Below are 25,332 nucleotides of genomic sequence, written 5' to 3' on the forward strand. Positions count from 1 at the left end.
AACATATATTGCATTATTTGTTTCAGAGGTACAGATCTGTGATTCAACAGTGTTGCACAATTCATAGCGCTCACCATAGCACATACCCTCCCCAATGTCTATCACCCAGCCACCCCATCCCTCCCACCCCCCCACCACTCCAGCAACCCTCAGTTTGTTTCCTGAGATTAAGAATTCCTCATATCAGTGAGGTCATATGATACATGTCTTTCTCTGATTGACTTATTTCACTCAGCATAATACCCTCCAGTTCCATCCACGTCATTGCAAATGGCAAGATCTCATTCTTTTTGATGGCTGCATAATATTCCATTGTGTATATATACCACACCTTCTTTATCCATTCATCTGTTGATGGACATCTTGGCTCTTTCCACAGTTTGACTACTGTGGACATTGCTGCTATAAACATCGGGGTGCATGTACCCCTTCGGCTCCCTACATTTGTATCTTTGGGGAGTGCTAGAATTGCTCAAGATCAAGTTGGAGCAGTAAGGAGAACCAAGTCAGAGGAGACTTAGATGGGGGTAAGAGGTTTGGATTGCATTCTAATTCCATAATAAGCCCCTTGCGAGATTTTGAGCATATGGGCAGTCATATATATAATATGGTATAGTAATTTAAAATTACATGTATAATAGTAAAATTAATGTTCTTTTTAACAAAATGATAAACTATCAAAATTAACTATGTCTTTAGGAGCCTCATATCAATCTCATAACCTAATCTACACACTGGTAAAGCTTTGTGTATAACTTCTCTCTGCTTATACAACCTCTTCATACATAGGGTATATGGTATGTGTATATGCTATATGTATATATATGTCTATATGTCTCTATATGTATATGTACATTCTATAATTTAACAATTTTAAAATGTAATGGACATACAGACAATTACAGCTCATTCTTTATGATAGCCAGAGCATTACAGAATATGGATGTATAATTTACTCAACCATATCCCTACTGATGTGATTTGCTCTTATTTCTCCAGTTTCATGCTATAATAAATAATGCTGCAATAAAAAAATCTCTATCATATCTCTTTATATTCTAGTACCTTTATCTTTATATTCTAGTACCATATAGTGCTCGCTTTGGCAGCACATATATTCTAGTACCATATATCTTTATATTCTAGTAAATAATAATGATGTTGTCAGGTCAAAAATGATGGGGAATTTATATTTAATAAGTTACAGCAACATGATTTCCAAATATTCCACAGCATGTATAGAATTGCCATTAGTTGTAGGAGAGCAATTTCCTTATACCCTTGTCAAGACTGGGTACTATTAAATGCTTTTAAATTTTGCCAATCTGATGGGCAAACTTTGAATTATATGAATGTGGGGGGGTGGTCCTCATTTCATTTCAGTGACAATTGAGACTGAGCCTCTTTTCATAGGATTGGCCATTAAAATCACTTCTATAAATTGATTGCTCTTACCCTGAATTATTTCCATGGCTCTGAAATCTTTAAAATTGGTTTTTATATCTTTGAACACTGAAGGAACTAACCCTTTACCTATTATATAAAGAAAAAGTATTTTCTCCCAACAAATTGCTCACGTTTGATTTTGAGTTATTTTTTATAAAGTTGTTTTAAAGTTCTATGTAATAAAACTGTCAAAAGAATATCCTTGGTTTTCCATAATTATTAGAATATATAAATATTCTAAATATTTTACAAAAAATTCTAAAATATATTCTATAATCTGTTAAGAGTTAAGAGTGTGTGCGGAACAATTAAATCATAAACATGGGTCTGCATTTGGGAATAGGCAAAAGGATTACTAGGTACCATTTCAATTTAGTGGCTGGGTTTTATATACCAGACATAACCTAAGTGGAGATTTTCTGATTTTCTAGGCTCACATACCTCCGTCCAACTTCCTATTTACTATTGATCAGAATATGTTGCAAATATCTAAGAATGAAGGTTAACTTTAAAACTGAGTGAAATGCCAATGATAATTCTCTGAGAAAATTTTATATTGCTTTCCTTGTCCAAAAGAAATGACTCCAATGACTTGTATACCATACCTGAAATGTTATTTTTTATTGCCTAGTATGACTTTAACTACTTTTATATCTTTTTTTAATTTCATTTTTTTCATTTTTTCTGTAATTTCTACCCCCAATGTGGGCCTTGAACTCATGACTCTGAGAACAAGAGTCACGTGCTCTACCAACTAAGCCAGCCAGGTGTCCCAACCACTTAATATCTTTTAGTAAATTAATTTCTTTATTCCTTTAACTAGATAGCTCTATAAATCTCACATCCTCTACTTCTCTTTTGAATCATCCTGACATTTTACTAAATCCTTCACTAATTAATGAGTTGAATAAAGTCTTTGAAATGCGTCCATTTTGTACTTCTAAAGTCATTTTTTTTTTATTTGAGTGTAGTTGACACACAGTGTTACATTCGTTTCAGGTGTACAACATAGTGAGTTGACAAGTTTATACATTATGTTCTGCTCAACAAGGGTGCAGCTACCATTTGTCACCATACAACGCCATTATGATACCATTGACTATATTCCTCACGCTGTGCATTTTATTCCCATAATTTATTAATTCTATAATTTAGTTGTAACTTTAGCAGATGTTTCCTAGGCAAAAGATTTTGGTGGTCTCAAATGGGAGTGATGAAAATAGAGAGTAGTGGGTTTTGGAGGTAAAAAGACAGAAACTAACTATGAGTACATTTGAGAGTTTGAGAGAGAAAGAGGAATCATGGATGGACAGCAAGAGCAAGAATGAAATGGATAACTGATAAGCTAGTCCAAGAAGGAGGATATTGGAAGGTCAGAGTATACACTAAGGTTCTAGATTCCACCCAAGGACCAAAACTTCTCTCACAACAGCAAAAAGGGGGGAGTAGTCTTATAAGCTGATAGGCAGCATTGAATTTCCTGTTTTAAGGTTTTTATAGTATATAATTCCTGTTATATGTTTCTATATAAAATATGGGCCATGGCAATCTGAGAATTCAATAGAAGGTGATGGCTGAAGTTTTAAGAATGGAAAAGTTAAATGTCACTTTTGAGCATATAAAAACAGAGGAAAATCAATTGATAAGATTGTTAGAATGAAGTACTTAGTGTACTTGTAAACGTATAGAGATATGTTCATGGGATATGTTTTTGCCTCTCATCTTGGCTTTGCTTAACTTCTTACTTTCATCTTAGCTAAACTGCTATTCTATTAGGGGAAGCTTGAGGAACTCTTCTATCCACATCATGGTCCCCTTCAATAAACTCTGTTTTGGGGCACCTGGGTGGCTCAGTCAGTTAAGCCGATTCTTGATTTCAGCTCAAGTCATGATCTCAGGGTTATGGGATTGGGATTGGGCCCCATGTTGGCTCCATGCTCAGTGGGGAGTCTGCTTGAGATTCTCTCTCTCTCTCCCTTTGCCCCTCTCCTCGCTCGCATGTGCTCACGTGCACAATCTCTCTCTAAAATAAGTAAATCTTAAAAAACAAAAAACTCTTCTTTCATCTTCTGTATATGGAACATGTTAAATTTGTATGTGTTTTTTTAATGTGTATGTGTTAGATAAAGAAATAAGTACAACAAATAGGAATATATATTATATATGTAATTATATAAAAAATTGTATGCAATATAATACTACCTTGTTATACAAAATGCTCGGGGTGGTCAAAAGCACAAAGACATTGAAACGGATCAAGAGATGGAAAAAGGCAAGTGTCGCAAGCTCTTGTGTCAGCAGACCAGGCCGGTGACAAAACCAACGTGAGCCATAGGGGCCCAGAGAGACCACACCCTCCATTAGGGACCACTAGCTGCTCCAGCTTCAGCAGGCCACTGGCTGGAGGGACTGCACATGCTCAGGATTGCCAGAAATTACTTTTCAAAGGAGGGCAGAAATGCAGATTTCCCAATCTATAAATATCAGAAACTCAATGTTTTAGAACTTCAGATTTGAATCTCTGAGGCCAGGCCACGGTTTTCCTTGGAAAATGGGGCCAAAGGAGAAAGGACACCATCAGGATTGCAGGGTATGTTCTGCATCTTGTTCTGGGCTGGTTATATGTGTGTGTGTGTGTGTGTGTGTGTGTGTGTGTGTGTGTGCAATCTGTGAATATTTCATGGAGCCATACACTTATTATTTGTGCCTTTCTTCTCAGATAAAAAGGTAAAAAAAAAAGAAATACATATGTAATTTGTTTATACTGTACTAAATGTCTATCCTCCTCAAATATGAAAATGTGATGAAGTTAGGAAGCCTTTTTGCTCCCCTTTAGCACCTAGCACAGTGCTAATATTTGATTAGATAAATATTAATGTGTGCTAGGATATGCTAAATATGTAAATACATGAAATATATAATAAATTCAGATTTTCCAGTTTCTTTAAGAAATATTTAGGATGGATGAACACACACACATTCACACAGCGATAGAGGCAGAAGTGATAGAAATAGGTAAAGATAGGATCTGCACAGTTTTTCCTAGGAGTCTATACTCAAAGCCATATGGTTTACATTAACCACTGTCACTGTTCCTACTGCTGAATAAATTGGAGGGTTACTTTTTGGAAACCACTTAGAAGAGGGGATCTGAACCTTGAAGTTTAATTGACATTTTGCTCACATATACAGACTCAGTAGCTCTGCAAACAATACCTAACTCTGTGATATCCAATTAAGACCCAACTGAATGCTTTAGTTGGATGAGGCAGATTATACCCAACAAACAAATAAATCTATAGAGTAAGACCACCAATTAATAAATAGATGCTCCCACTACAATCCTGTCATCTCTCACTACTAAAGCAAACTTCTTATTAATGTCATTACAGAAAAAAAAAAGAGTAGAATCTTCCTTTTGTGACAAAATTTCCTTCCAGGCTAGGGGACAACAAACTTCTTCAAGAACCAGAGAGTAAGTGGGGAGTCTGGGTGGCTCAGACAGTCAAGTGTCCGACTCTTAATTTCGGCTCAGGTCATGATCTCAGGGTGGTAAGATGGAGCCTCGTGTGGGGCTCCCTGCTGGGCATGGAACCTGCTTAAAATGCTCTCTCTCTCCCTCTGCCCCTCCCCCACGCTTGCTTATGCACACACTCTCTCTGTAAAAAAAAATAAAAAAATAACAATAATAATAATAATAAAAAGAGCCAAAGAGGAACTATGTTAGGTTTTGTGAGCCAAAAGGACTCTGTTGCAACTACACAACTCTGCTAGTTGTAGTGCAAAAGCTGCCATAAATAATATGTAAACAAATTACTTCGGCCATGTTCCAATAACATGTTATCGACAAAAATAGGCAGGCTTCTACTTTAGGCAAACCTAGGAAAATATTTTTTAAATACAAAATTATTTATTTGTTTCTCTTATATCATGGTATCTCCAGAATAAAAGAGAGCCATTTAACTATCAAGTTTTCCTCAGTACTATATTACTATAGGAAAAAACAATGTTCATCTTGAATGATCATGGATTTTAGAGTATTCTTTACCCCCATGTAGCCCATAAATTATCAAGAAAGTGGATATAAAGCCATGTCAGATTGATCTTCTCCCTTACCTTAGAAAGTTTTCACACAGGTTTTTTAAAAGGTCTGTACTTATTTTGCTCTGCTTCCCAAATGTGGAGATAAATATGTTCCCTGACAGCCTGACTTTCTGAGGCAGCACTCAATTTATTATTGCTCCTGGAGCACATTTTCCAAAACCTGACAAAAACATCCCTGAAGCCTTCGGAGGGGAAAAATAAACCCTCATCTCAGGCTGTGTAAGTTACCACCAAGTATAGCGATGAATAAAATAAGAATCAGGGTGCCTGGGTGGCTCGGTCATTAAGCGTCTGCCTCCGGCTCAGGTCATGATCCCAGGGTCCTGGGATGAAGCCCCACATCGGGCTCCCTGCTCGGCGGGAGGCCTGCTTCTCCCTCTCCCCCTCCCCCTGCTTGTGTTCCCTCTCTCGCTGTGTCTCTCTCTGTCAAATAAAGAAATGAAATCTTAAATAAATAAATAAATAAATAAATAAATAAATAAATAAATAAATAAAAAAAATAAGAATCAATCCTGATTCATGATTTTGGAACATCTTAAAAAGAGGCAGCTCATAATCCAAAGGCCATGGCTTGGCAGAACTTAAACCACAGGAAATTAGTCAGGAAACAGAAAAGATATTAAATATTATTTTTATGTCACTTTTTTTTTATTTTAAAGAAGCCTATTATTGGAGATCTCCGAGTGGAACGGTATTAAGCTGGTGCTCATTTACCTCTCCTAAAGCTGCTTCCTTCAAGTTACGTATAACAGAAAAACAAGACAAAACAAAACTAACAACTTGGAACATAAAAGCGGAGCCACTGTTGCCAGAAGGGCTTAGTTAAATGCACTTAGTTCCTGAGAGCACTGAGAGCACATTAGCCCTGATGGGTTTAGCAGATTGCTGACTTGAAAGCTCCTGTCCTTAAGGAAAAGATCTGGGACAGGTAACTTGATGTTTCTTGATGAGGAGTAGAGCCAAAACCAGTTTGTGTGAGAAGGAAAAAAGAATATCCACAGGCAACTGAGGGAATTGCCCAGGAACAATGCAATCTTTTGTTCACTATTGTAAAAATTATAGACACTGCACAAATAAACTCCCTATACTCAAGGACCACCCTGCAGTAGATGCAAAAAAGCTACATACCTAACTATATACGAGGAGCTGATAAGATATATGTAGAAATACATAAAAATATTGGGTAACCACACCTGAGATTGGGGAGGGGTCAGGCTGGGGAAGACAGGAATATGTCCTAAAAAAAAAAAAAAAAAGTGGCATAAAAAAATACTTCCTGAGGAGAAAAAAGAGCTGGTCCTTGAAGAGATGAACAGATTTAGACAGGAAGAAATTATATTGTGAGGTGCCAAGAGAGGAAGAAGAAAGCCTTCTAGGCAGAAGAACGCAAGGAGTATAAAATGGCACAAAAGAGAAATAAATGGCATGCTCACAAAGTGGTTAAATGTGCCCGTGTCCATAGAGGGGACACAGTGGGAGGCTTACAGAATAATAATAGAAGCTGAATTAATTGAGGGCTAGCTTTGTGCCGGGGACTGTGCTAAGAGAATTTAATGGATTTAGACTTTAAAACAACCATGTAAATGAGTTGCTATTTTTAATCTGGTTTGAAAAAGAGAAAATTATGATTAAATAACTCAGCCAAAATCACACAACTAGTAAGTACTAAAGTCAGGATTTAACCCAGGCAGTTCTTAATCAATGTATTCCACATTGTGGCAGGTTAAGAAAAATTCTACAGACTTTTTTTTTTTTTTCAGAGTGAGCACCAGGCCAAAGTGAATCTACAGCTTATTTAGAAGGAATAGAAGAGACACTGAATTATTTTGAGAAAGGATATGGGGAAATCAGAATCTTAAATACGAAAACTGATACGATAAAAAAAATATCAAGCAAGGGATGATTTGGAAATAAAAAGACCACGTAGTAGGCTAAGAGCAGAGTCAAGTGAAATTAAGGAGTCTAAAATTGCCTAGTATGGGTAAAATGGAAAAGGGCAAATGTGAGAGAGAACAATCAGGAAAGAGCAAGAGATAGAATGTGAGTCTGCTGATACAGAAGCTGAGAAGGTACTAGGAAGAAAAAACATTTCAAGATGACTGAGTCTGGAATTCTGGGAAGGAGAAATTTTAGAGGGATGAAGACAGATTCAGTTTTAATAATATTTTTGAGGAGTCAGTGCGATATATAGATAGAAAAGTCTAGTCGGCAGATGAAATTGGTTCACACATCCCTCTAATTCAACATGCATAAACTAAATCCATCAAGGCCCACAAAAGTAACAGCAAACCAGTGGCATTCTGCTCTAATTCTCTCCCAATTGATGCCAAGACACTGCCTCTCCCGTGAATGCCAGAAGCTTAGGGGTCAGGCTTGCCTCCTCTGTTACATTTCCTCCTCTACTCATATCCAGACTGTCATAAGCACTATCAATTTCACTTCATAAATATCACTCAGATTTATCTTTCTCTCCATTGACACCTTTACTGCTGTAATGCTGGCTAAACTTATCACTCGCCTTTATTACCAAGACGGCTTAGGGTAATGGCTTACCCAACTTTCATCTGGCCGACCTACCACTCACCCTATACACAGTACAGCCAGAGCAATCCCGCCAAAAGATAATGCGGTCCACATATCCCCACCTACGTTTAATCATTATGACCAATGCTCTAAGGTTAAAGATAAAACAGTCTTGTGCCCCCTGACTCCTCTTTAAATTCAGACATACCTACTCCAACCTGTATCAACTTCTTTCAGTCCTCAAGTTTGCTTGCAGTAATAGTCTTTTTACAAGCTTTTCTACTTTTTCTTCTTTTGCTACCAACTCATCCTTCTGACCTCAGTTTACAATCATTTCTTCATTAAGCTTTTCAAACCCTCTTGACGAGGACAAATAATACTGTTATATTTGGGCCATTCATTTCAGGTGCAATTTCCAACTGATTTATATTGTTATCTGATTTGTTTTTCCTCCACTTCAACACCAACAATTCTCACTTCAGTCTACTTCAGTCTAACTTGTGCTCCACCATTCAACTGAAATTGCCCTTTTCCAGATCAACAAAGACCTAACATTCCCAATCCTGCGGTCAACCCATGGTCATTTTGCTCGTCCTCTCAGTAACAAGTGACATATTTCAACAGCCCTTTCTTACTGACTACGTACTTGGCATCCAGGGAAGTGTACATTCTCCTGGCTTTCTCCTGCTGTTCCCTCCTACTTACCTTTGCAGACTCCTCCACCCCTTCTCTAACCCACAAAATGTCGGTTTTCCCCAAGGCTCAGCATTGGACCTTCTTCTCTATCTACTCTCCATCCCTACATGATCTCTCCTGGTCCCAGGTCTATACACAACTCTCACATTTCTGTCTCCAGCAACTTCTTTTTCATTTCAGCCTCATGTATTCAACTGCCTATTTAACAACACCTCTCAGATATGTTAAAAGGCATTTCAAGTGTAATATGTCCATGGAATAATGGGACATATTTAATAAATCTAAAACAGTACATTATTTAAAATAGCACCCAATCTCTATCACTTCCTTTCCTATTGCCCTAACTTACTTTTCTTCACGGTGCTTATATAAAAACTATATTAAATATTTGTTACTTTCTATCTCCTCCATGAAAATATAAGTTTTTCCATGTACTCTTTTTACACTGCATTTCTGATGCCTAGGACAGAACCTGGCACCAGGAAGGTACTCAAAATATATTTATTAAATCAAATAATAAGTTACTAATATCAATCACTTGCACTAAGCTATAAAGTCTCTGGGGACAGAAACTATTTATGTGTTTAATTAGCACTTGTTTTCCAAGTGCCTGGCATATAGTGGTCATTGAATAATTTTTGACAGCTTGAATAAATTGAAATAACACTATAGGATTGCAGTGTTACCAATAACAAAGTAGGGTTTGCAAAAATGAGTGAAGCTATCAAAAATGGCAAATTCTAAAAAGAAGCTAAAGATAGCAAAAACTGATAAAAAGTAAATGCATTTGATAATTAGGAAATTATTAATGAATTTTAAGACCAATTTAAGTATAGGTGTATATGATGGCAAAGTATAATTGGCTAAGGAATTAGTGGAAGGCACAGAGGTCCTGAGGGTAAGCATGATAGAGTAGATACTATTCCTAACACCTAGGTTTCCTTTGTTCCAAATGCCAGTGCTGAAATTTTCTGCACCATTATATCAACTTGGACTTCAATACCTATCTGCCATGCCCTTAAAGAGTCTACTTCTGTGGGGTATCTTAAATCCAAAGAACTGACCATCTTTATTTTTATCTCTGCGTGAATAAGGAGCCATACAACTGAAAGTTATGAGGAGAGGCCATTACTTAGAATGTTTCAAGGCTGGCATGTAGGTAGTGTTTGAGTCCTCTTACTTAAATACTGAAATTGGGAAGAAAAGTAAGTAAGAGCTGGTAACTGTAATATTTACTGGCCTGTTAGAATTTTTCTAAGCTTAATGACTTTTAAAACATTTAATAAGACTACATAGTTTGTATTGTGGTAGGTAAGATATGGGCAAAGAGGAACACCCTCCAATTGTAGAAACCAGGAAGTGCTGATGTTATGCAGGAAGTGGCCAGGAATCTACGAGCCAGCTCAGTAAAATCATTTTTAACATCATTCACTCTAAGCTAGTTAGACCAAAAAAGCTGGTGCAGGGTCCAGAAATGGCAAGATTTAGGGTCATGACTCAACTATGTTTGGCTTTCACTTTGATTTACAATTACACTGGCAAATAATTCTTGCAAAGAATAAACACAAGCTTAAGAACGCAAGTGAGTAGATGCTCCCTGAGGCTTTGTTTTATTCCACACAAGGGCATAGCCAAAGTTCAATACTACCAGAATCCCATGCAGAGGAAGGAATCCTCCCAGTCAGCACAGTACAAAATGTGGGATTGTGGTCTTTTATAACCATTTGGGTGTGGGGCCATACCAGCACACCAGCCCTCTTCCTTTTAGGGACAGCATTGCTGCACCATAGAGATGTATTCAAACTTCTGGGTTTTATTGTTTGTGCTTCATCAGGACAACCAAACTTCCAGTGCAACAGGCTTGGCTATGGCCTCCCACACACCCCATTTGGAAATTCTTCCTCACCCGTTAAGTAGATGGGAGAGGAAGCACATTTCACAAATCAGTACTCAGTTTAAGAAACAGAAGTACAGTGGTGCCTGTGTGGCTCAGTCAGTTAAGCATCTGCCTTTGGCTCAGGTCATGATCCCAGGGTCCTGGGATCCTGCTCAGCAGGGAGTCTGCTTCTCCCTCCCTCTCTGCCCCTCTCCCCCACTCTCTCTCTCTCTCTCAAATAAATAAATAAATAAATAAATAAATAAAATATTTTTTAAAAAAAGAAAGAAACAGCAATGCATATCACCTAAGAGTGAATGAGCATTCTTTGGGTAGTAATAGGTCACCAATGTTTCGTTCATCATAAAAAACTGACAAACAAAAAAACAAGTCTTCACAGGAATCAATGAATTGTTTGTACTTAGTCTCTTGGCAATCAAAAACAGAGAGTAGAAGAAAAAGAGTCCTAAAATAAAAAAAATAAAATTCCACCCTGATCCTACAAAAACGAAAAGTGTGGAATGAGCAGAATCTGGACAACATAAGGCAAAAGGAAACTTGACCTCCAATGTCTTCAACTCAGACCTATCAAAGAAGTCATTTCTACAAACTGAAAATTAAGTTTTCAATTTTTTTTCCTGTTTGGCCTGGAATAAATATCATAGAGAATAAACTCCTTTCATGGCTAAAACCAATTTAAAAAAAAGGGAAAATCAAACACATATACATTAAAAATATGTCAGCTTATCAGAATTTACCCAATCATAAGCTCTGAGAGTGTCCCAGTCTGAAAGTCATTTCTTTCCACATGGTTTTCATTTCATTGTGAAGTTAGACTTTTTAATATCCCACAAATAAAATTAATTAGGGCACCTACCATATTGTGTTCTTAGCAAAATGACTGAGTATACTTTTTTTAGGTCACAGCTAACCTTACTTATATTGCTTAGATAAAACTATATAGAAAAGGAATATCAGAAATCCAAAAGTTATTCCAAGGACAACCTAATTCTATAATTTCTAAAACTTCATATAAGTGAAGAACATATACTTATGAGGTAGACTAGTGTACTGCTGTGGACAAATCCACTTTGAAACGAAGGTTTGATATAAATCATGTTTTACCCCTAAAAATGTTTTCCTTTATTTTATTAGTTGATATCTGATTCTGTGGAAAGAATGGAGGGAAGATAGGGCTATGGGAAAGTAAGAATCTGAGCAAGTGACCACCCACTCATGAATTACACCCAGAAATCATGATAAAAAACCTTTTATAAGCGTTCATTCACACTCCTTATAGTAAGTATTGATAATAAGCATAATAAGTATTTGGCTGAGAAAAATATTTTCTTTCGGCTGTCATTGGTACATCATCGCTTAAATGAGACTCTGAGAAAGTGCCATAGCAGTGGGGAATATGGAATAGATTATTTTCTATTCTCTCCATGTGTGACCTCTTAGCCTACTGTTTACTTCCAATAAAGCCCTCAAAGTCTCCATGTTGGTTCATGTCAGATACTGAAAATAACTCTGATCCTTCCACTTCTTTGACAACTGAATGCCAGTAATCAATTCACAGATTGTGTCACAAATAAAACAAGTGCCTAAATCTAACTTAAACTGCTAATATTGTAGAAATAAAGCACCAATTATTGCATTTGGTCAAATTAAGAATAACCTTGTTCTCTCAAAACAGAATAACATGATTGAATATTATTTCCAGAGTAAGCAAATATATTTTTTACTACTGTGTATGAAGAGGAAAACATGCTAAAGGACAGGCACTTGTTCCGAATCAATGCAAACTATACTGAGAAATGGACAGAGAGGAGGTAAGAAACAGTAGAGTATTTCAGAGAACAGAGATGGTCACTTACCGCTCTAACAGAGTAAATGGAAAGAGAAAAACAATGATGACCCAGGGAAATTCTTTATGAGATGATTCATCACCTTCAATCAAGAAAGAGGCATTTTCAAGGTTCACTTGTTCACTCAGTGTTTTTGTTTTTGTTTTTGCTTTCTTTGTTTTCTTTGGTACCTGCTTTATACCAGGTACTGTTGTAATCACAGAAGAAAACAAAGAATCAGAGCACAGTGAGAATGAAAGTAAAGTAAGAAAGGAGTACTGATAGAAAGGATATTTTACGTAGCTTAATGTCAAAGAAACATTGGATCGGAAGAGAATACAGTGGCAATAGATGTTCTTGAAAAGATAAAGAGGGGCCTTGTTATGAAACTTTGTCTAAAGGCTGGGGTATGGGAAGGGGGGGTAGTGGGGAGAAAGGTGGATATAATTGTTAATATTAATAATTTTTAATTAAAATCTAAATTTAATTAAAATGTTTAAATGCCAATACCAAAAATAAAAGTAAATGGCACAAAGAGGAAGAGGGAAACAAGACCTAAGTCCTTCTTTTCTTAAGGAAACACCAAGTACATGTGTGGCAGAGCTTTAAGAGAAGGCTCCTAGGGACAACGGAAAGGTAAATAAAACATGTGCACCTTGAAGTATTACCAGGGTCAGACTGAGATGGGAGATCACAAATTTATTATGACACCAGTTTTCACAGCTCTGTGATTTTTCAATAGCATTGAAGTGAAAAAGCAAAGCCAAACTGCTCAGTTGAGAAAGGGTAAGGATTTTGCCAGATGTAAAATGGAAGGAAAAGAGTTCAAAGAAATCAAGATTTGGGCAAAAGGACTATTTAAATGGCCGGGATAGCAAGGAGATTGTGAATGAGTTGAGTCATGAAGAGAACAAGGTGTGTCAAGGCACTGGAGAATGGTGGGAGGTGGAGACAATAGGTGATTAATGTTTTGTAATTCATGATTTTAAAGATGAGAAGCTTCAGATATCAAGATTCAGAATAGAGTCATTGACCAATGGTTAGCATGGAATGGAGTGGAATGCCAATGAAGGTAAGGTGGTTAAGAATTTCTGTAGGCTATTAATTGACTTGTCAACCTATGTACTTTAAAATCAATCATAATGATAATAGGAGATAAGATAAAGGAAAATTTTCATCCAAATTTTTCTAAATCTGAAGAAGTGATAAAGAAGATGACATGATACTGAGAGATTAGGTGATGACAATATAAAAGGCAAAATGAAGTAGAACAATACATCTTGGATGAGCTCTCTATTTTTCAATGCCACATCACCAGCTGCTGAAAGGAATCACGTATTCAGGTAAACCGTTAATCGTTGTAAAGTCATGACCATCTACTCAAATGCCCCTTCCCCCAATATCACCCAGATCCTAGCAAATGTCTCTGGTCAATAACTTCTTCAACCCTGTCCGAAAACTTCTAACTCTCCGCTTTGTTCAAATTCTGCCAAGAGAATTTAAATTCCAAAATTATCCTCAATTTAGCACTACAAAGCCTATCTACCTATTCAGATTGCTCCCTTCTCTCCCTCATCCCCTCTTTCTCTATAGAAGGTATTACTGCTGGTCAAAGTTAACTCATACTCCATGTCTTGGAACCTATTCAATTCCATATTTTTAGGTACCCATCAAACATCCCCTTACTTTTTGAAATTTTGCTATGTTTTTGTTTTTGTTTTTGTAATCCGTGTCCTGATGCTTGAGGATATAACTGGTGGACTGAAAGCCGTGGGTACCAAAGACATGGTGTGGAAGGGGGCTGGAGCCCTTTCTCTCTGCCTCAATACATAATGGGGGCAGGGACCACACACCATTTGACCCCCACCAAGAAAAGAAGGAAGGAGAGTACACTTTTTTCTTTTCTTTTCTTTCTTCCTTTTTTTTTTTTTTTTTTGAGAGACAGAGTGTGTGCACGAGGCAGGGGGAGGGGCAGAGGAAGAGGGAAAGAGAGCATCTTAAGCAGGCTCCAAGCCCAACACAGAGCTCCAAGCCCCACACAGGCTGGATCATGACCCTCAGATCATGACCTGAACCAAAATAAAGAGCCTACACTTAAGCGACTGAGGCATCCAGGCAACCCAAGGAGAACACACTTTCTAATCATTTGGACTTCTCATAGATATTTAGACATGCTTAAAAAAATCCATCTTAGAAAAGCTCCTTCAAACTTCCATTATTCTCCAGAAACAATTTTTTTTTTCAAACCTTCATACACAAACTTTTTCAATGAGTCACTCCCTGTCTCCATTTCCTGAGCTCCTACTCACTCCTTAACACATTTTCACCTGGGTTTCACCCCAGTCACCATGGCAACACATCTTTAGCTAAAATCACCAATGATCTCCTTGTGTTCAAATCCAATGGATATTTTTCATTCCTTATCTCAACCTCTCAGCAACATCTGGCAGTGATGATTACTTTGTCTTTCTTATAAGATGTTCTTCCCTAGTCTTTGGAATACCAGATTTCTGCTATTGTTTTCCTCCTCTGTGACAGTTCATTTTCACTCTTAATATTCCAACTATTCCAATATACTCTAAAGATATTAAAATTCATCAAGATTTGTTCCTAAATTATCTTTTTCTCACTCTACATTCTTTTCCCAGGGATTCACATCTACTTCAAAGAAATCGATTACAATCTGTATCACCAAATTTATATCTTCTTCCCAGTTTGCTCTCCCATCTCTTTATTCACGTTAGCCAACTAGTCACTCAAGAGTTATGCTTGGATGAATGAAAAGAGTACGGTTTTCACATGAGAGTAAAATAATCATGATTTCTAAATACATCTTTGTAAGTGTTTTTATTGTCCTTTTTTTGACTACCTTCCCTCAAGACCTGACTCATTCTAAATTATCTGTAATGAATTTCTTATTCTCTTACTCTCATCTCCTATAGCAGCCTACTATGTGCTTCCTGCCCATCTCTCTTCTAGCACTGCCCATAACCCATGGTGTTATAATTTCTACATCCGTGTGTCTTCCTCTAACCCTCAATTTAAGAGCTACTTAATGTCAGGCCCAGGTTCTAGTCATAATTTTCTTTCCAGAACCTAGTACTCTTACGTATGAGAGATGCTCAAAAGTTTTTAAATGAATAACTGAATGCCAAGCGACCAGTAAATTGTGATCTGAGGTTTTCAAAGAGATATTAATAGATGTTCCCAAAAGAAGGGATTCTGTGATCAAATAAGGTCAGGGAAATTTGGACTAAATCCCACTCCTAGAGATTCTGACATACACTTGCATCCGAAGAACTGTTGAGAAGTCCTTAAAATAGAAAACTATTTAATTTTGTTTAATGTTTAGATACGGAAACCTTTCTTGCCCTTTTCCTCTTTTAACACACATAATAGCATTCCTCAAACAATTTTTCCTTATGTCTTAACATAGTTTGGATTTTGATGCATTAGGAACAGCAAAAGAAATGTTAAAGAAACAGCGTGTATGCATTCTCTTTATCCAGGATGCTCCCCAAAGTAAGACATAGGTGTTAATTCCAATATAGCTTTGACACTTAGTAGTGGAGAAAAAATTTTGATCAATATCGTACTCCCATACTACTGACATATACACCAAATCTTTTTTTTCCTTAAAGATTTTTATTTATTCGAGAGTGCACACACACACACACAAGAAAGAGAGAGAGAGAGAGAGAGAGAGAGAGAGCACAGAGGGAGAGGGAGAAGCAGGCTGAGTAAGGAGCCCCGTGTGGGGTTGGATACCAGGACCTGTATCATGACCTGAGCCAAAGGCTTAACTGACTGAACCACCCAGGACCCCGACATATACACCAAATCTAAAAGAATATTACTGCTTTCTTTTTTTATAAAGTTTCTAATTTTAAGAATTAGAAAACACTGTCTAACCATAAAGAATAGCAATATTATTACAGTCACATTGAAACCATTGTTTTGTTTTGTTTTGCTTTGAAAGCGTTCTTACAAAGATAATACAGCTACCTGAACACTAAATGTACCACCAAGCAGTTATGCAAGTAGCTTGAATGATAAAAGCATTAATAGTTCTAAAATACAATTTCCACATGAAGGTCAAAATCCTTTACCACTTCACCCTCACTATGTAGTGTGATGGAGTTTGGAGTACATTCAAAAAACCAGGAACCCAAACACAACAATACTCCTGCTCTGAATAGCTGTTATGCTATGCTTTCTTCAGTGGGTGACAGGGAAGGAACCTCTATTTGCCAAACAGAAAGTTCTGACATATGGGGTGGCAAATAACATTATGTAACGATAAAGCACCCATCCTGGTAACCAGAACTCTTATTAAGAACAACAGGATAGCAAAGTGACTCATCAGCTGGTGTGCTCTGTTTCAATTCTAGTAATTTGGGACAAGTGTGGGGAAGTTACAACTTGTTTATGTGCAACCCAAAATGACAGCAACACAAGTTACTAAGCAACATTAAGTCCTTGCATTTTTCTAATCTTCAAAAGCTGCCACAAGCTGAATAATCCTGTAATATAAAGGTAAGGGGAATAGCAATGTGGGAGTCATGTTTCTGACTGAATGAAATGTTTTGCTCAATAATTCTAAAATTCTGATTCCCCATGAGTTCATCTGTCTTGGTTTTGGGATTACTTCAGGTAATCCTCCTCTGCTCACTGTCAGCACCAGAAACTTGTTCTATAATGAAAAAAGGATAATGGAGGGCAGGTGTGTGGAAGTGGTTCCTATGAGTCTTGAAACCGGTTTGTTCCCCAGTCAATAGGACCTCTGTTCTTCTCTATTTCAGCTCTTTGTCTCTTTCATAGCGCTTATTACAACAACAACAATAAATCGTGTATTTGCTTCCTCGTTCGGGTGTGTGTGCTTCTGTCTGTCTTTGTCTTTCACTGAAGTACCTTGAGTTTTGTGGGAATTTGCCCCTTATCTTACTCTTTCCTTTCCTGAGCCTGGCACATTGCCTGAAACAAAGTAGCCCATTGATAACTAAAGAATGAAATCAAATAAAGCACAGGATCATGGTGTCAGTAGTTCTGTTTCTTAAGGTACAAGTTTTAATAACTGTGTTTATTCATAGGAACCTTCAAATTTCCCAGAAGTAGCCAAGCGTTACTTGGGATCCCTAAAATACAATGTTAAGAAAAGCAGGCAAGCGAGAATTCCCCAGTCTTTATTTCTCTTCATTAAGTAACCAGCGAAGGGATTCCTTGGTCAAAGGCCCAGGAAAAAAAAAAAAAAAAGTTTCGTTACATTCTCTGTCTCAGCAGAACAAGTTGCTGAATAAACTACAAACTCATCTTTTGTGCTTGAAGCTCTGTTTTCAGGTCAAGGATCCTGAAATGCTCTTCCACAGGACCTCCATTTCTTCCTCCTTTCCAGTTCATATGATTCAAAGGGAGGCAATCTAGGCAATAACAGATTTCCTCACACCAGGGATCATCTTTTTCCCAGTCTGCATAGGTACAAATAGGAGAAGAGTTGATATAGACGAAAACAGAATATCGGTTTATACATTAAATGGATGATGGCTGTGACTACCTCTTGAGACAGTCAGAGGAAGACTAAAGAAAGGCCTCACATTATGGTGATAGCCAAAGGGAAGAGAAGTGATATGGCTAAGGGCTGATTGTGTGCCCGCCACTCTCCTGCAAGTATTTGCATGTGTTACCTAATTTATCTTTGTTACCAGTTACCATTTTTTTTAATAATTCAATAAAAACATTTTGGGCAAAATAGTAAGTAGAGATGACCCTATAAAGATGTTTACTATAACATTTAATAAGCTTTAGGAGTCTCGTATTTTATTAATATAAAACTAGAATGAAAACAGCTTTTAGATTTTACTTAGAACATTTTCTTTGCTATTGGCACTTTACTTTTTACCTGAAACAACACCCTAAATAAATAGAAAATACTAAATAGCTATTATTTCTGGGTATTTATTATGTTCCTTCCGTCCTAAGCCTCTTATACACATGATTAAATCACATAATTCTATGAAGTGGATATCATGTTCATTATCCCTATTTTACAAAGAGAAATGTAAACCAGAGAATTTAAGTTACTTGCTCAAAGTCATCCAAGTAGTAAAGATTTGAGCACAGGCAATTTGAAGGCAAAGAATAAATATTAACCCCTGTATCGCAGTGCCTAAGAAGGAAATGATGAAATTCAAACGAGCATCTGTGCATACTGAGAAATTTTACATGGAGTTGATTTCTCCACACCTTTAACCACAATTCCATCATCACGAAGATTCTACAAAGAAAAAGAAATATTATAAAGGAAGGCCCAGCGATGTCACTGGGTTATTCTCATCCTGAGATAACTTTATTGATGGAACTCCAGAGGGATCTTAAATAGCTACCACACATCTCCACATCTCATCTTCCCCTGGTTATAACTGCATATTTGACAACTGATTTGCATGGATTAGAAAGAGAATAAAGTAGGAAAAAAAGAGTAAAAAAGAATTATTTGACCAAAGATGATACTTTTAATAAAAATACTGTATTTGGAAAGCCCTATAGCCATGCCCATCCAGTTCCATTGTTATAATGTTTGAATACTTAATGAAAGAAATTTACATATCATTCATAACTAAAATCCAAATTATCCCATAAACTGAAAATGCTTCTTTGGGGGAGGGAGAGTAGGGATTGATTTTCCCACCATTATCCATTTTTTCATTTTCCTCTGGTGGTAGTCAACTTTCTAATGTCTGTTCCTGATAGGACTCAATATTTATTAGCTATGACTAAATCAAAATCTTCTCAGGACTTTTTCTCAAAGAAAATGAGAATTCAAGAAACAATTTTTCAAAAGCACCATTTCACAACTTCATTCTACTGGCCGACAAAAGCAAAACATCTTTGATGAGCCATTTATTCTAATACTTGCTTTTCCCCCCCTCAAGATACATTAGTACCAGAAATTAGGTATTGTTACAAATTTCAATATTGTAGTCTGGAATAGCCATCTGTCATATTCTAAAATATTGTCTCCTACATTCTAAATATGCAATACCACAGGGGTGGTAAATATCTTTTGAGTTATTTTATACAAATTATGAGTTCACCTAATTAAAATATACTATCTGGCTCAGACCATGTAACTTGCATTTGAAAGACCATTCTCTAGTCTTTTGGGGGGTAAAAACTATGGAATTGGAACTACGGATCCCTCAGGGAACTGAATTAGAGCACTGAATTCAGTATTTTTTGAGTTTTACTATTGTATTAGACATAACGCTCAGCACTAACATTCCAAAGATAAATAAGGCTTGGTTTCCTTCCTCAATGCAGAAAATAGATTATTTCAGTCCTCTGTGGCATATTCAATAATAAAGGCAAGCACGAGTTGCAGTGGAACCACAGAAAAGGACAGTTGGGCTAGTGGTAGACTCCAAATAGAATCCTGGAAGGTTGTGATGCTAGAGCAAAAGCTTAAAGATCCATCATAAGGTGAAACACTAATGGAGTAAGGACAGAGGAATCCGGGTGTCAAGAAAGAAATTACAGAGACAGGTGTAAGCAGAAACAAAAGAGGTAAACAAATATCATGAATTGTAGAGGGTTATAAAAAGCCAGTAAGAGTTAATAAGTAGACTTGGAGCCTTTGGGTTAAAAGCATGGGCTCTAGAGACAGATTTCTGGTTCATACCCCAGCTCCAAAACTACTAATTTCGAATTGTGGGTAAGTCCTTTATCCCTCTTGATGCCTCAGTTTGTTCCTCTATAAAATGGAATGCAGATGATAATAGGATTATCCTATAAGGGTATTGTCAAGATTAAAATGCAAGATGCTTATACAAGCAACTGGTACGTGGCAAGCACTCAACAAAAGTTCCTGTCATTATTTTTAAACTGTAAGGGGAAAAGAGCCAAAACACCACATTCAAAAATCAACCCCTGAAGTTAATTGTCCTAACTCTATTCCTAACCTCAACCTGCAGTGTCACAAGTGACAAGAGACATGACTAAGAATCAGCCCTGACAATGTAAATGTATTTGCAAAGCTCCGTCAAAGTTCATCAACTTTCCTTATGGAGCAGATATATTTATACTCTGATTTTGAAGGTAATAACTTTTGTGCTCCTTGCTCTGTAGTGATTGGCATATTGCCAATAAAAAATAACAGAGTCAAGGACATTGTGTTTCAAACTTACAAGGCAATACAGATTCCCTGTTCAAGACAAATCCTTCATTTCAAATTGTTGACTCAGATAATACTTAAAAAAGAATTCCAGCTGTTTAAATTTAGCATGCTGAGAAAGACCAATCTTAAAATATTGTTTGGCGTTATGCCCGTAACATTTTCATTTTATTCCTTGTTAGTGTTTGTCTTCTGTGATAAGAAGACAAGTGACAGTAATCACGTTATTCTCCTTAACACTTCAGATTTTACCTACATGAACCATTTTGTTTTTATCCTCACCAGTTAAAGATGGCCTTTCATCTCCTGGCAAATTTTCAGAAAGTGATTATGCAAGAACCAGTGATATTTCCACACACTGTTTACCTCTTTGGTCATCATCAGGCCTTTCAGCCCCCACTTTCCTTTGAATCACTTTTACTCTTTAAAAAAAAAGTGTAAAGGAGATTATCTGAAGATAAGCCTAATCTAATTTTTATATTTAGACCTTACAACTACTTAAAGAGATGGTTTAAATCTGTGCTTTATCTATCCATCCCACATGCGGTCCAAAGAGTTTGTTTTTAGCACCCCTCAGGACGCAGTATCTGAACAATTCCTCATACCAGTCTCCCACCATGATAAGCCTCCTCTTATTTCCCTTTTATCCCTCTTGGTTTTTGGGTCTTTCAACTTCTCTCCTCCCATATTAACTCCATCATTTTCCTTCCTGACAAAGATGTCCCCAGCCTCATTCTCATGTTTCATGAAGCCAGAGAAGAACACTGAAATTGGAATAGTTGAGTATGCCATGTTTGGATTTGGGGTCAATTCAAGTTTTAATTTGGATAGATCCAGTCTTGGGTAGCAGTAGAGCAGGGAGTTTTCTCCTGATTGTTATGTTTTCTCAAGCACTCTCAACGTACTTCACCTATAAATCGACAAGCTCACTCCACTAGAACATGGTAGAGCACCACTTTAATAAAACAAAAGGGCAAAGTGATTTAGAGTTAATCCTAGCCCACCATTTACTATAAATATGTTGCTTTAGGTAATCTGCCTATTTGCTCTGTGATTTAGTTTCTTATAAAGGGGAGAAAATGCCATCTCTCCTGTAGCTATTATCCCATAAATGAGAAGACATTTGCAAACCACTTAACCTAGTACCTGCCATTTGTGTACTCACAATAACTGTGAACAATTCATGTACTGTATGGTGAATAAATCATACATGCAAATAAACCAAAGAGCTATCAAGGGGTTGAAACTACTTCATAATTAATACCTAAAGGTGACCCAATACGTAGGATTCTTGCTTGTGGTCAGATTTTGTATTGGTGTTTTAAAAGAGAGAGAAAATGTCATGAATGGGAGAGAAGCAATAGGAAGAGGTTTCAAACTCTTGCCTAGATCTTCCTCCAGACAGATGCTCCTAGGCTAGAAGTATTACCCTTAAGAGAATATTGCAACAGCATCATGCATACATAAGTACAGTTCTGTTCCTGAGGCCAGCCAGGGGAAGAAGCATCCAGTAAAGGATATTCTTAATATGTCATCTCCAGCCTATATATCAACATCATAGTCACTATTAGCAGGCCCAATTAGACTGAGAGACCAGCAGCTATCTTTGGCTTGTCTGGCTACAACTCTTCCTTCTTTCCGTAGTGTGCAAGGGAAGCATGAGTCATAGGATACTTGCCTAGTTCAGACACTTTTCCCAGCAAAACTTACCAATGGTTTAAACTTTAAAATAATGGCTTTATTTCAAAAATAGTTTTGAAAATCTTCTCACACATAACATGAGGTGTACCATGAGGCTTATAGTGAGGTCAACCAAATGATGAAAAGAAGGTATTCCCAAAACTCGACTTCTTCTACCTGTGTTTCTATCTTAAAAGATATTCTGAATGAATCCCTGTGCAATTCAAATTCCTAGCAATTCCATTCAGGCTCTTAGCTGGATTTTTCTTCTCTTTAGCTAATACTTGAGGTTCAGCTAGTGATCTGTTCTAGAGTTGCTCACAAACTGGCTCCAACCAGATTCTTTTAGTTCTTTTGTGTAGATGCTTCTTTTTCTTTTTTATTGCTGTCTAAAGATTTTAAGCACTCTCACTCATGCACCAGCACAATATATCTTCTGGATTATATTTTCCTCAGTGATTTACGAAGTTATACAGAGAGTTTTGCACCAAGAAATAACATGTGTATGGAGTAAGTTACCTCTAATAATTGGGTATTTCCCAGAATGACAAAAATATTTTATCAGGAGATCCTTGAGATGAGTAGGCAAAGTAACTCAAATTACATTCAGGATATGTTTTATTTCTTAATAAAATAATGAAGATTAGGTGGCTTCGAGAAGGAGTAACTCAATTAAAAACTGAAATAGCTGGATAAGAGTGATCCTTAGTTTCCGTTTTTCTAAAGATGGAGAGTTTCTGAATTACTTTGCATTTCACAGTAGCTGTTTCCTAAGTTTTGATACCTCTTTATCCTATAGAATTTATGACAGCATATGAAGAGTCCAGCTTAAAATCCTGGATTCTGTTTTGAGCACTCTCTGTTTTTTCATTAATCTTTCTGGGAGAAAACTATAGTAATAGCACAATTTTTCCAGTGATCCTACAACTAGGTCTGATATTTTTGCGCAACATGTCCTTTCTGCTTGAGAGATTCCTTCTTCTTTGCTTCATTAAAAAAAAAATCTGGTCAGTGTAAAAGAGGACCTGGTTAGAAATACGCCAGCATTTTTAGATTAATTATTTCTGGTTTCCCTCTAAAAGAGACCTTTAGTATTCTGCCTGCATTCACATTTATTTGGTCATTTGCTTTACAATGGGCTGGCTGTCACTGACCTGTTTTTACCTCCTTTTAAGAGTTTGTTATCTGCAATCTGAGCAACCAGTTGAAGTAGTTTTCCGAAAGTTTTTTTAGCCTTCCTTTTTTTTTTTGCCAGGGACCACAGTGCTGCTTGGTTTGAAGTATAACGCCGGCTATGTAAAAACTCCCCACTTTGAAATCACAAGGAAGGGAGCGCTTAGCAAGTGGAGAAGATGACTGCAGGAGTAAGAAACTGGGGGAATCCAGCACGTCCACCCACTAAAGAGTATTTGCATGTTTATCATATCATCAGTGTCGTCAAGGCTGTTGCCTGGCAGTTACCTAAAGAACTGCTTCACACTTTATTTTAATATAATAAAGTAAATCAAAGACCTTTGTTTCATTTTGTTTGTGGGATTGCTTCTTTATTTTGCAGATTAGGAATAAGTCTGGAATGAAACTTGGAACAATTAGCTGGGCGCTTGAAAGTCTAAGCGGCCTCTTCACAATTTTCTTTTGAAAGGGCTAAGTGTCATCCATTAGTAACTTTCAGGAGCTCCCTCTTGTAATTAAATGTAGGACGCTTTTGCCAGGTCTGTTGCCTAAAATCACAATGCACTAGGCGCTTTATGCACACCTAACCAACAAGCCACATCCGTCAGCAAATAACCAAGAGTAAACCAACTAAGAGCATAACTAGGACGGGAGTCAGAGAGACAAACCGACTGAACATCTCAAGGAGAATTCAAAGCTTTGCTTTTCTAACTTTCCTCGCCATTTCTTCTCAGCCTCCATTCCCCCCGCAGCACAAACCCAGAAGCCACTCAAATTGCCAACCGTGTCCAGTTTAACTTACTGCAGTGTGATGCAGGCGAAGGCTGGGCGCATCTCCGACGCGAGAGCAACCGCTTCTCCGGAGAGGACCCGGGACCAGCCAGCTCTCAGGATCCCTTCCAATTCACACGCTCTCGGCTCGGTAAAGAAGGCTGCCTCACAGCTCGGCTTCCCCAGAGCAGTGGAGCGTCAAGAACTCCGCTCGCCGCATCTCCTCCCCTTGACTGCCACCCCCTTCCACCACGCATGGCCCATTCTAACTAGTGTCTGAAAGATGGAAATCGACTTCCAGTCCACAACACAGGCTGCCGGCAGCCCACCCGCCCCTGACAATTTGCAACTCAAAAACAGCGGAGGCTGAGAGACGTAGGTTTCCGGAGCCTGAAAGTCATCTTTGGCATCCCCGCTCCCCACCTCGCACTCCCGCTTCCCCTCCTCTGCGCGGCCACCTCCAGTCTCCCACTCAGGCTAGAAATCACAAATGGTTATTTTATTATCCATACCAATAAGCATCAGAAGAAAACGGGATTTGTCATAGATGAAATACCTGTTGTCCATGACTCATGCTCTTCTCTCATCTCGTGGAGTCCTTCATTTCTATCAAGACGCGTTGATACTGGAAATCTGTGCAGTGCGTGTGTGTATGTGCGTGCGTGTGGTGAGGAGGAGGCAATCTGCGCGGCTGCAAGCAACAGCCCTATCTCTAGCTGCCGCTTCTACAGCTGCTGTTGCTACTATTGCTGTTGGAGCTCAGGGAGAAGGAGACAGAGAGACAGTGCTTTACAGCTATTTAACTGCGGGACCAGTTATAAGAGGAGGGTGGAGACTGTGCAGGTATGAGTGGCTGTTGTCGAGACATTAAGCTTGATTCACTGCAATTACTACCATTCAGGATACATTTCCCCTGCAACAGGAAACTGGATACCTTGTCTCCCCACCCTTTTGCTAACTCTAGTCCTTGATGGGTCACTGTTCATCAACCACTCGCCTAACCCACTTCTAGCAATTCTAACAGCTGCACACTCTCTTTCTGCATTCTA

At 37.7% G+C, this 25,332-nt stretch overlaps 1 protein-coding gene and 1 non-coding gene across 9 annotated transcripts in view; both read right to left on the minus strand.

Annotated features, from left to right (window-relative positions):
* Positions 1-25,050, minus strand: part of DGKB (diacylglycerol kinase beta) — a 710,493-nt gene extending 685,443 nt beyond the window's left edge. For 7 of the 8 annotated variants that reach the window (XM_025873283.2, XM_025873279.2, XM_025873282.2 and 4 more), the window contains exon 1: positions 24,840-25,050. The gene's annotated coding sequence lies outside the window, so the exon portion shown is untranslated. Of the gene's footprint in view, positions 1-24,314; positions 24,526-24,839 lie in introns of those variants that run through there. The other variant, XM_073898898.1, reaches the window with a different exon arrangement.
* On the minus strand, positions 14,220-14,372 carry LOC112825331 (small nucleolar RNA SNORA57). The gene has a single exon (XR_003208649.1). It is a non-coding gene; the product is annotated as a small nucleolar RNA SNORA57 (small nucleolar RNA).
* Positions 25,051-25,332: the final 282 nt, after the last annotated feature.

Source organism: Callorhinus ursinus, unplaced genomic scaffold (assembly GCF_003265705.2).
Source record: "Callorhinus ursinus isolate GAN/ISIS: 27379988/994484 unplaced genomic scaffold, GSC_fseal_2.0 scaffold12, whole genome shotgun sequence".
NCBI lineage: Eukaryota > Metazoa > Chordata > Mammalia > Carnivora > Otariidae > Callorhinus > Callorhinus ursinus.